Below are 9,667 nucleotides of genomic sequence, written 5' to 3' on the forward strand. Positions count from 1 at the left end.
GATTTCTACAGGAGTGAGTGAGGGCTTTATGGAAAATCTGGAGTCTAAGTTCACGTTCACTTCCTAATTCACAATACATTCATCTACCCAGTTATCACTACTGTGAACCTTTTGTGATAGAGAGAGAGAGACAAGAGGCTTAAACTCAGTTTTTTTCTAGACAGTGTTTCAAAGACTCCAAATGATATGAACAGGTTTGAGAGGAAGATTTTCATTATCAAGTCAGTCTAGAAAGTGAAGAACTATGAAGAATAAAATAGAGTCGAACAGGCTTCATTTGCACAGCCTTTTCTGAATTCTGAACAAAGTCATACACAGTAAGCACCCAGAGGATCATTAGCATGAGGCCCTGGATGTGTACGTTTCTTCCTTCTCAGCACAGATGGCTTTTCTGTGAAGCTGTAACAGTTGAAGACAGATTCATGGAGGAAGCAAGCATAGAGCGGAACGATGCTGTGTAGCCATGGGGAAATTCTTCATCATGTCCAGTCCCGTGAATGCAGAGACTTCAGACTCTTTCTGCCTTCTCTGGTTAATATGGGACAGGGAGTACATGTCGTGTGGGACAAGAACAAACAGAGTGTGGTCTGGGGGGGGTGTCACCTCATCTTGAAAAGTAACAATCCTTAGGAACAATCTCCACTGAACCTTTGAAGTTCCTAGGTAGGCTTCCTGCTGGTGTCAGACTGTAGGAAGCAGAGACCATCACTACCCTCTGGCCTACTATCATCTTGAAAGCCATGCATTCTCATGACCCATGAGTCTACAGAGAAAGGAGGAGTCCCCTGCCTGACCTCACACTGTGCTAAAGTTACTTCTAGAAAAATCAGAAAACATACTTGTCATGTTTTTAAATCACTGTTGTCCAGTGTTACATTATCAGTTTTCCCATGAAGATACAGCCCTTGAAACTCTCCACAGGGCAGCTTTGTGCTAGAGATACAATGATGTGAAGGTAGGTTCTAGGTAGAGAGGATCCTTCTGCACTTTCTTTCTTACATGTGACACTAATGGGACCTTTGGCTTCTTCCTGCCACATTTGTTATCTGGAGCCCTGGTGGTGACCCTTCCTAGTCTGTCACTGACTTGCTCTATTCTGTATCCTTGACTTTGCTGTGCCCTGGTCTCCCCAGAGGAAGACAAAGACTTATAAGTATTGATGGAAAAATGCCTGTCAGAGTGGGAATATTCCTGGCATAGAAATGGCAGTCATTGTAAAATAACTATTCCCTCAGCTGCCACTACACCAAAGTGTGTGTGTGTGTGTGTGTGTGTGTGTGTGTGTGTGTAATATATTGTCAAGCAGACAACCATTTCTGAGACGGTGGAAACCCCTTTGCTCTACTCCCGACACATGGGAACATGACTAGAAGATCATAGCACTTGTGGAATGCATACATGATTAACTCTTAGCCATTGGAAGGAAAGCAGGAACAAGGGGGGGGGGGGGAACAGAGGGAGGATGGAGAAAACTTTGAGTTGGCAGAACAGAGCATCATCTCTGTTCTTTCCTTACCATTGAATCCATTCCTTCCAAGTACAGCAGGTCCTGTGCACTGATGGGTTCTGTATCTAAGTACAGATCAGAAACATTTGAAAAGGAAAATTGCATTGGAACCAAATGGGCTCAGACTGGTTCTTATTATTGTTCCCTACCCAGTGTGGTGTCAAATGATTTAAATGCCCTTTCTAGTGGGTATTCTGAGAAATCTAGAGACGATCTGAAGTAGGTAAAAGGATGTGAGCAAGTTCTGTATAGATACTCTGCAGTTGTACACAAGGTCTTGAGCACCTGTAGATTTGGGTATGCATGGGGCTCTGGATATACACAGATACCTAGGGACAACTCATTGGGATATACCCTCCCCCCTTTACCTTGGCTGATCATCTGGTTTTGCGCTCTCTCTCTCTCTCTCTCTCTCTCTCTCTCTCTCTCTCTCTCTTTCTCCCTCCCTCCCTCCCTCCCTCCCCCCCCCTCCCTCCCTCCCTCCCTCTCTCTCTCTCTCTCTCTCCCCCCCTCCCCTTCTCCCTCCCCCCCCCCCTCTCTCTCTATCTCCCTCTCTCTCTCTCTCATCTGTATGAATGAATCATATGATTGTTCAGGATTTTTGGAACTTGTCTGGTGATGTAGCTTGGCTGTGGACTGTTTCCCCAAAAGCCCATGTGTTAAAGGCTCGGTTACCAGCCAATGGCACCACTGGGAGGTGGTGGGAATGTTAGGAGGAAGGTCTGGGTGTGGTGATTTGGGTCCTTGGCGGTGTGCCCTTGAGTAGGGCTGTGTGCTATGCATCTTTTCCTCCTCTCTCTGATTCTCTGCAGTTATAGCTTCACCAAACCCTTCCTGACACTATGAGTGACTTCCACACAGGCCCCAAAGCAACAGGGACAACTTTCCATGGGCTGAATGCTCTAAAATTGCAAGACAGACCAACCTTCCAATTCTTTTCAAGCTGATTATCTCAGGTGTCTGTTACAGCAACAAAGCTAACATATTAGTGTGTGGCAAACGTGGTTCATTACTTCCCCCCCCTCTCTTTAACAAGAACAACTGTTCCCTTTTTGATTTTTTAAAGATATATTTTTATTTATGTTTGCATCTGTGAGTGTATGTGCACATGTATATGGGTGCCTGTACAGGTCAAAAAATGGTGTCAGATCTCCTGGAGCTATAGTTATGGGCCACCATGAGCCATCTGATGTGGGAGTTGGTCCTCTCAAAGAGCAACAAGTGCTCTCAGCTGCTGAGCCATCTCTCTTGTTTCCCCTTTGAAATTTTATAACTCATGAGCCTATGTCTGTTCCGACTAGGATAATCCCATAATTTGATGTACCTGGCTAGGTCTACTGATATTGAAATCTCCTGATGATTCTCCACCAAAAAAAAATTTTCTTTCTCTGCTCATCATGAGTCGTTCCCTTTGCTCCTGACTGTATCCTTCCACTCCCCACTTTTCCTTCCCACAAGGGCTGTGGCACACGGGAAAGGGGATCACAGTCCAGAGTAAAGAGCACTGGGCTTGGAACCAGAAGATAAGGTCCCAGCAGAGGTACCCACTCATCATGTGATCTTAGGCAAATGGCCTGGCTTTGCAGTCATAGTGAACCCCAGGGCCATGAAAGCTTTCTTCCTGGTAGGATGCCGTGTGAAGCTCTGGATGGGGAGTTCAGCCCTACGTCTACACCATGACCACACAGACCTCTTCTAGAGGGAGGTAAGGCCAGAGATGCTTTGGCGGGTGGCCTGAGCCAGTCTGGGTTCACATCATGTTTCACAAACCCCACAATAATGATAATAATCACCATCATCATCTTCTTTAGCAACTTTTAATTAGCTTTAAAAAATTCCCAGACTTGCTATACTATTAGCCAAGAGCCAGGGTTTGAGAGTCGACAACAAGCTGAGGTTTGTACCTCAGTATACTCTGCTCTAGCATCAAGGAAGCGGGTAGCACATACCACTACAACAGTCAGCTCTTTTGGGTTTGTTGTGCCTAAGAGGTGCGACTGCAGTCGTAATGTTGTAGCAAAAGAAGTTGAGGCTCGCGCTGGAGAGATGGCTCAGCGGTTAAGAGCACTGACTGCTCTTCCAGAGGTCCTGAGTTCAAATCCCAGCAACCACATGGTGGCTCACAACCATCCGTAATGAGATTGGATGCCCTCTTCTGGTGTGTCCGAAGACAGCGACAGTGTACTCATAAATAAAATAAATAAATAAATCTTTAAAAAAAAAAAGAAGTTGAGGCTCAGAGCCAGCCTCTGGGTCAGACCCGATTCAAACCTGACGTCCAACCCCAAGAAGGTAAAGAATGAAAATGGGAAAAAGAAAAAGGAGAGAAAGAGAGAGAGAGAGAGAGAGAGAGAGAGAGAGAGAGAGAGAGAGAGGACATGACTGACTGGTCCCAGATATGGTGGAAGAGAAAGTTTATTGTAGATAAAAGGGAGGGTGTAGCCAGAGTTAGACACATCTGGGAGGGATCAGAGTGGTCATGACCCTGAACCTTGTAAGGAGAAGGGAAGAGGGTGGGGTGGGGGAGGTGAGAGAGGAACCAGGCACAGCATCTGAGAGGGCACAGGTACAAAAAGAGCAGGTACCAGATGGCTGTATTATATAGGGATGAATCTCTGGGAGAAGGGTAGCCCAGACCCTGGGCTGAAGAGTTCAGGGTAGAGGGCAGTGTATGACAGCTACAGCCTGTTAACAGGTAGGGACTGAGGGATGCTGGGAGAACATGGCGGCCAGGTCCACTCTGATATCTTAAACACGCACCTCAATTGCTTGTCTCAGCTTTGAGACAGCAGGTAACTGACCTACTAGGTCTCCAACTTAGTGAGTCACAGAGCAGGTGAGCAAGGCAGGAGATGACCACCCAAGACAGGAGATGACCACTTGCCTTAGAACTCAGCCTGTTGGGTGCAGGAGCAATATGAGTCCTGCTCAAGTGACTTCCAGATTTACTCTCTGGACAGACTTGACCAATCAGGTGGCTGAGGCCTCCTCATGGGATGGTCTTGTTCTGCTGTGGGTCCAGGTATCTGGCTTATCATCTGTCCCAAATATAAATGACAGTGTTCTGTGTTGACTCTTTAATTTCTGAGCACAGGATTGAGTGTGTTGGAGAAAGATAGTCAGAACAGTGAACAAGGACACAGAGTTTGTAAACCATCTTCTTAGGAACTCCCCAGCAGTGGAGAGAAAGATGACCAGTGAGGCTGATAAAGTCTAGTCATTTAAAACACAGACACACTCACACAGCCATCCTTGCTGAGTGTTGAGAAGGGGAACTGGTCCTTGGAAGCCTGGGGCTACCTTGGGTTTTCAGTATGTAATGGGCTCCTATTAATGACAGCATGGTACTTTTGAGGGTGGATTCTGGCTCAAAGGAAGAAATGAAGATGGTAAAGAGGGTGTGTCTTATACATCAACAACTGAGCCATTGTCCTATCCCCTCAGGACACCCCCCTTTTCCCTGTTATTGGAAGCCCAGGCTTAGCAATGTGATAATGCTACACAGCTTCCGGCTTCCAGCTAGAAATGCCTCCCCTCCCCTTCCTTTGACCCTCCTCTCGGGCCCCCTTTTCCTCCCTTTCCTTTCACTCCGACTGGTCCCTTCTTTCTCTTCTTTGTCTCCTCTCCCCTTCCCTTTTAAATCCCCACCCCACCCATTTCCTCTCTCCCTTCTGAAGTCTTTATAACTTGCAGGCCCGTGATTCCTACATAGAAACCAATCCTCTCTCCACTTTGGAAGATGCTATTTCAAAAGTGGCCCTGGCTGGAACAAAAGCCTCAAGAAGGAAGGAGCCCAGAGGGACAGAATCATTTCTAGGGGGCGGAGCAGACTAAGAAAAGGCTCACTCTGACCTCACCTGTCCCTCTGGCTGCAAAGGACCGTTTAACTGGAACATTCTAGACCACACCCAGCCTCCAAACCACAAGGTTCCCTCCTTGTCTTCCTCCTGGCTCAGATCGTTTTCCTAGGGGGTTGATTGTGGGGTTTGTTTCCAAAGCAAAGTATCTCTTCCTTAACACTCTACCTTCCTGTGACAAGAAAGACTGAATCACAATGGTGTGATTTTTTTTTTCACCATTTAGTCATCATCAGAGCTTCCTGGTAGAAACAAAGCATGCTTGGGTTTACAATGGCCAGGTCAGGTCTCTGATTGGTGGGGAACAGACACACAGACATAGCCATCCGTACTTAGCACCTGGGTTAGCATCTCCTTTCTTCTATAAACTGAATCCCCCAGCCTCCTTCAGAGCTTCTCTCTAAACTCGTTCCGTTGGGCTACAACTTTGCCAGGCATCCAGCGTTACCTGCATCTGGGTCAAGTGGAGCCCAGGAACGTATTCCCACACACTCCAGTGTGAACACCTTGCTTTCCCAGGTTCGGTTCAGTTCACATAATGAGGGACAGACCCTGACAGTTTGCTAGAGAGCCTGATTCAAGCTCTTGTTTCCACTGTAAACTCCCTGCTTCCCCCTGAGGACACTGAGCCCCTCACCCTCATCCCTCTGCTTCCTCCCTCTTCCCACTTCTGGCCGTGAGGTTGTGCTTCACTCTGCTGGCACTCCCTCCATGATGAACCGCCTCTTTAGAACAAGGAGGCTGATTCTAGGCAGAAACCCCTCACAATTGTGAGCCAAAGAACCTTTTCTCTTTATAAGTTGAACACCTCTGTTATTTGTTCTAGTGACAGAATGCTGACTATCATATCCCTTAAGATGAATCCTGTGCTGCTTAGTTGTTGTCAGCTTGACACAAACTAGAGTCAGTTTGGAAGAGGGACCCTGAGTTGAGGAATTGCCTCCATCAGATTGGTCTTTAGGCAAGACTATAGGGCGTTTGTTTTTTTTTTTTTTCTTAATGATTGATGCTGAAGGACACAGCCTACTGTGGGCAGTGCCATCCCTGGGCAGGTAGTCCTGGATTGTATTTAAAAAGCAGGCTGAACAAGCCATAGAGCGTAATCCAGTAAACAGTGCTCCTCTGTGGTCTCTGCTTCAGTTCATGCTTTGGTTTCCCTTGGTAATGACCTGGACAGTGAAATAAACCCTTTTCTCTCCAAGTTGGTTTTGGTCATTGTTAGGAACATAACTTAAAAGAAACTTTTTTTTGTAACTCATAAACCATTGTGTAACTTAAACATCATTTTATGTGCCTTGAAATAATACAATGCCTGAGCTAGCCACCAAGCACTCTGACAAGAGCTGCTCCTCAAGCAAGCCCTTGGCAGGCCACTGAGAGGCTCAGATTTAGCCCAGCCCAGAACAAGCCTTGATATTCTAGTGAAACAACTGTGAGCCCTGATAGTTCAAAGCTAACATCCAATGAAATAATAACAAAGATTGGAACCTTGGGACTAGTTGTCTTGCCTTGTGTTGATACCCATCTGCAAAAGGACTGAAGCCTCTGTGCCTGGCCCTGGCCTCAGTGACCATTGAACTTCTAGCGTTGTTGCTGGGCTCATACAGGCCTGCTTATCAGCCTAGCTGCTGGCCAGCACTCTTGAGGACTTTTTAGATCTGCATGTGAGCCATCCTCTCAGCCTGTCCCAGCTAAAGAACTTCACAGCGAATGTGGACTGAGTCTGTAAGTTTCTGAAGCATCCTCACTGGAGAAGATTTCCCAGTTGAGAACTTTAACAGCATTTTTGCCCAAATGACTGGTCCCTGCTTGGTGAGGTGTCTGTTTTACTTTCATATTAGTGTGACATTATAAGGAATGTTTGTGTGAATAAACTGAGCATGTTTGAAAGACAAATTTTATGTGAACATCCTAATTGTGAAGCTTATAGCCCATAGACTGTAGGCCCACATCTGCTTCACAGGGCATGTCCACTTGGTGAGGCGGAGCATGGGGAGTTTGACAGCACTTATTCCACACTGCTGCTGTGGTGGGTGCTGGGCTGTAGAGAAGCACTAAGACACTGCTCCTAGGGTGGGAAAGCACAGTCTGAGATATAGGAAAGCAGGAGCTTGTTTGGAAGTCCCCAGGCCTATCATAAGGCCAGGACTGTGAGGTTCTCAGACTCTTGGACATCCAGCGTCTATCCCCGGGGCCAGGGGGAAGAGGGGAACTCTGGCTCGTCCCAGAAGGGATGATTGTCTTTGGCTTGACAGAGGCAGGCTTGGTAGTGGATTTGGTTGGGAACCAGCACAGAGAGGTCTTCTACAGGAGATTAGGCTGTGGCTATGTAGGTGAAGACCTTTTTCATGGCTTCCCATTGCAGAACTTGATGAAAAGAGACAGTTTATGGTTCTAGACAATTTATTGTCATGCGAAAAATGGCTGTGTAAAACCATACCCCACTTCTCAGAGTGGGCCTGAGATTAAATACCTTTTGCAGGGAGGTACCTCATTAGCATGGAGAACTCTGTTTGGGCCTGTGTCACATCTCTTTTATGTGACAAGCATGGCACGAGTTCCAAGTCAGGAGTCTGGCAGGGAGCGTGGAGTCACCTCGGGTGTGTGCCCACCTAGTCTCCGGGTTGTGACCTGCTCTACCTTACCAAACTTCCTGGCATGGTTTTACATCTTACAATAGACCATGCTCTCTGTCATTGTGGTGTTTATTATAGCAAGAGAAATCAAACCAGGACATATCCAGTGTCCTTTCCCCAGGAACTCAGCTACATCTAGACAGGTGGAGGGATGGCTTTATTTAACTCCTTTATTTTTTTTTTCCCCACCAAAATGCTTACTGGAAATCAGCACCCAAGAGATAGACTAGCCCAGGGGCTGATGGGATTCCAAATGGTGGCATCCCTTGGACAGTTAAGGAGAGAATAGGTGGGTACTTGTGGGTCATTTGTCTCTAGAATGAAACTATATATTGCTTTCATGTTGAAAAGGCTTCTTTTTAATAAAACAAAACAAAACAATTTTTGAGCCTTAACCTCTCAGTTGGGTATATGGAAAAAATTGATAGGGGGTCCTGGAAATGCCATGATGTGGCACAGACCTATGAACCCCAAAACAAAAGTACACTCCCTGGCTTTCATCTCCGAGGATTTCAGAACCCTTGATGTGGCTACTCCACGTAACACAGGTACACCCTCCCAAAGATGTCAGGGCTGTTGGAAAATGTGAATATTTTTGCTGTTTTAATAAAGCTGGCTTTGATATTTTGTCCCCTTTAAAAGTGAATCAAAACGAGTTAGAATCTTTGAACAAGATCTACTTATTTCAAGTGTGTATTAGTCAGTTGGGGCTGTGTGATGCTATGATAGACAAGCATCCCTGTAAGCAGCTTAACACTCAGAGATTTATAGTAGACCTCACATCTTCAGGATACATCCTAAAACCTCCATCAGTCCTCTGAAACCCTAGTCACCATTTGTTATGGCTGAAGTGTCCCCTGCAGGCTACTATGTGTGACTGCATGGCCCTGTGGTCCTGTTTTGGAAGGTTATAGAACCTCTGGGTGGTGGGACCCAGCTAAAAGAAGTGGATCTTTGTAACACAGGCATTGAAGTTATTATCTGGCCCCACTTTCTGTCTCATCTCTGCTTCCTGCTTTACTCAGATAAGACTAAGTAGCCGCCTACTCCTGCCAGCTCTCTTGACACATCTACAATGATGGGCTATATCCTTCAGCCATGAGCTGAATAAGGCTCTCTTCCTTTAAATTGATCCTTGTCAGATATTTGGTCACAGCAGTGAGAAGTTGACTAGTATAGGACTGAACCTATGTGTTTCCCTATATGCCATAGAGTTTTGCCACATGGTACCAGAGTTAAACTATTTAATGCCCTATGTCTGCTTTGTGCCACTACTTCTGTGCCTTCTGGCTGTTATTAAGAAAAATAATGTTAACAACTCAAGCACTGTGAAACCATAACCATCTGCCTGATAATCAAGATGGCTACTAAGTGACTAATGGGAGGGTAGCAAATACAGCATGGATACACCAGATGAAAGGCAAGCATCAAGATGGCTACTAAGTAACTAATGGGAGGGTAGTGAATACAGCATGGATACACCAGATGAAGATCATTGAGATGGCTACTAAGTAACTAATGGGAGGGTAGCAAATACAGCATGGATACACCAGATGAAAGGCGATCATCAAGATGGCTACTAAGTAACTAATGGGAGGGTAGCGGATACAGCATGGATACACCAGATGAAAGGTGATCATTGAGATGTCTACTAAGTGACTAATGGG

This window comes from Grammomys surdaster, unplaced genomic scaffold (assembly GCF_004785775.1).
Source record: "Grammomys surdaster isolate TR1022 unplaced genomic scaffold, NIH_TR_1.0 137, whole genome shotgun sequence".
NCBI lineage: Eukaryota > Metazoa > Chordata > Mammalia > Rodentia > Muridae > Grammomys > Grammomys surdaster.